Here is a 2915-nt window from a genome sequence, read left to right as displayed (position 1 = left end):
GATTGCCCAAATGGGAAGAAGTGAGAGAAGTCACCGCTTGATTGTATCTGTTTGGGAGGAAAAAAAAAAAAGGCAGTATTGGTGAATGATTATGCATGACCAACTGCAAAAACAAAAAGGGAATAATAGATGTAAGTTTAAAAATCTGACATAAATTTTAAAAGGAACTGTGGTGACGATACTCTTTTTCTGCAACCTTCTGCTAGTTGAAATGAAGCCATAGGCAGAGGACCTGCATATACAGTTCTAGTTTATTGTTTTTATGTCTACCTGTGTTTTGCTGAAAGTGAACTTTGGCGTCTTTTCTGTGTTTTGACTATCCTAGTCCTGATTTTATCCCTTATGGTTCACAAAAGGATTAAAATTGTTAGAGGGTAGTAGTCCTTTAATTATGATCAGTGTACACCTTTGCAAACCGCTTCAGTGGGAATTGCTCTTTTATTCAGAGCTCTGTTGCAGTGCAACTATTTTGAGGGACTGTTCTTGGAAACCACATCACTGTGAGGTTTTTGCACATCTGTGCTGTATTTAAATTAAAAAAAAAAAAAAAGAGATAGAAAAAAGCCCACCTCACCCAAAAAAGGGTGGGTGGTTTTCTTTATTACCAAAATTATGTCATCTATCTGGTCTAGAGCAAAGTTGCATCAGCAGAGCTGGAGGTAGAGCCTGGAATAAAGTGAGTGAGATCTACAGGCTGGCAGAAGCCTCGCCACTGAAAGAAGTGTTCTGTTGCTGCAAACCTGAAATTCACCATGTGGTCATCACATCTGAAAACTATGTATCAATAGCTGAGAAAGAGTGGCTTTAATTCTAGAAGGTGGGCAAGATGTGAAGTGTTCTGTATTTTGCAGATTGTGTATTTTAAAGGATTTTTTCTTAACACTGGATTGGAGTATTAACTTTGGTAGGATGCAGAAGATTTGATTCTTAAAATGAGAGCTGTCAAGCAGACCCTTGACTACTGTATGTGCAGAATTCTTAGCAAACAGAGGGCTAAGCATCACAGAAGTTGCATTTTCCTGGGAATAGATGGAACATAAATACTTGTCTGTATCTGTGTATTCCTGCTTTGTACATGTTGGGAGAGGTAAGTCTTGTACCTTTTCGTTCAGAATTAATTAACATGCAGTCAGAATGTCTGAAATGCTCTGCTGCTCACTTTTGTCAGCTCTGTCCTGGCCTAACTGTGTGCAAGGAAGCATTGTAGCTACTTGGATGCTATTACCACTTCGAGCTGCAGCCTGCAGTGCTGATTGCTCATTCATAGCTCACCTGCAGAGGTGTATTTGCTCATTCTGCCCAGGTTGGTAATAACAAAACATTTCAGTGACAATTGAACTTCACAGCACTCTCAATTGGAGTGGCTGCTGAATTGTTTTTCTTTCTGAAGTGATTGATAACATGAGCTGCAGAGTCTTAGAAGTGCCTCTTATGTTTCTTTAGATGTTTGTAGCAAAACCAGCAGCTTACTGATGGATCTCAGATACAGAATAGCCTGCTAAATTATTTTTTTCCCCAATTATCTCACTGTAGATCATGTGATGGCAGCAAACCTTCATCTGGGCAATTCTAGGTAGATGCAGTAAATCTCATGTTTGAAGCAATGAGTGGCAGGGACATGGAGGACTCTTCTGAAAAAAATGGTGGAGAAAGCAATGGTCTAAAGTGTGATTAGATGTGTAGATGGGTGGGTTGTAGGGTTTTTTGCCCTTGGTAAACTGATAAAACACTTGTTTTGAAATTGAGACTGGCTGTTTTTAGGATTAGGCTTGATCATGACACGATTACCTGTGAAGGTGAGGTAGGGACTAGACTTGCCCACTCAGTGACTATGTATTTGACTTACGTTTATGTATAAATGACAAACCTGTCTTAAATACAGAACTCACAATCAGACACTTCATCTCCTTCTGGGAAGATGCAGAACTATCACAAACAAACCAACCCAACCCCAAAGCAAAACCATCACCAAAGGCTGAAGCTGCAAAGCTAGTCACAGCACTGCTAGCAGTGAACCTCTTACCTTTGAAACCACCTCTCAATGGAAAGATCTCCAGCCCTGAGCTTGCCTGGCCGTGTTTGGAGCTTAAGGTGAAAGCCATCTCTCAGTTCAGGCTTTTAGTTGTAGACTCCAGAATTTTCAGGGTTGATTAATATTCCTTGAAGATGATGCAAAGTCTTCTAAGAATATTTCAACAAACACATAATAAACAAGTATTCAAAAACCAAGGAATTGGTTTACTGAGATGGTTTGCTCTGTAGGATTATAGACTCTGGCTTGATAGCTGGTTTTTGGGAGATTTGTCCCAAATTGAGTATTCCTTCTTATTTCCAGCGGCTGCAGTCCCCACCTCCCCATACCCCTCTCCATGTGCTGCCATCGTGAAGAGGGGAAATGATCCAAGACTTTTAGTTTTTGTTGGCTGAGAGGAGCATTACTTGCAGGGCTGATCAATGGCTCTGAAGCAGTGTTTGTTAATCACTTTTATTTGACCTCATCATTTGGGCACAAACGGTGTGGATGGGTATGGAGTGAGTTAGTGGGTGAATGGGTTACCTGGATTGGCCATGTAACTGGTTACTGAGGAGCTGTAGAGCTGCAGGTGCCTGTCTTAACCACAAGCACAGCTGTGACTTCATGTGAGATGCCTATGTTTAATTTGTAAGAGGCATTTCTGATTATATGAGAAAGAAGGGCCGGTGGTTTCCTTGGGAAAGAAAAGGAAAACTCAAGACTGCCAGAGCAGTTTATTAAGCTAACAGCTCTTTGAAGTCAACCTCTGAGGCTGCAAGAAAAAATGAGGCAAAGAGGGCTCTGGGGGACACATTAATCATTTCAGCAGGTCAGATCTGACTCTGTAGCTTGCCATTCTTCACTACTTTTTTACAAAACTTACACTTGCTTAAAGATGGAA

The sequence above is a fragment of the Mesitornis unicolor genome, unplaced genomic scaffold, assembly GCF_000695765.1.
Source record: "Mesitornis unicolor isolate BGI_N332 unplaced genomic scaffold, ASM69576v1 scaffold8780, whole genome shotgun sequence".
NCBI classification, from domain to species: domain Eukaryota; kingdom Metazoa; phylum Chordata; class Aves; order Mesitornithiformes; family Mesitornithidae; genus Mesitornis; species Mesitornis unicolor.
The sequence above is the reverse complement of the archived record's forward strand: the minus strand, read 5'-3'. Positions refer to the sequence as shown.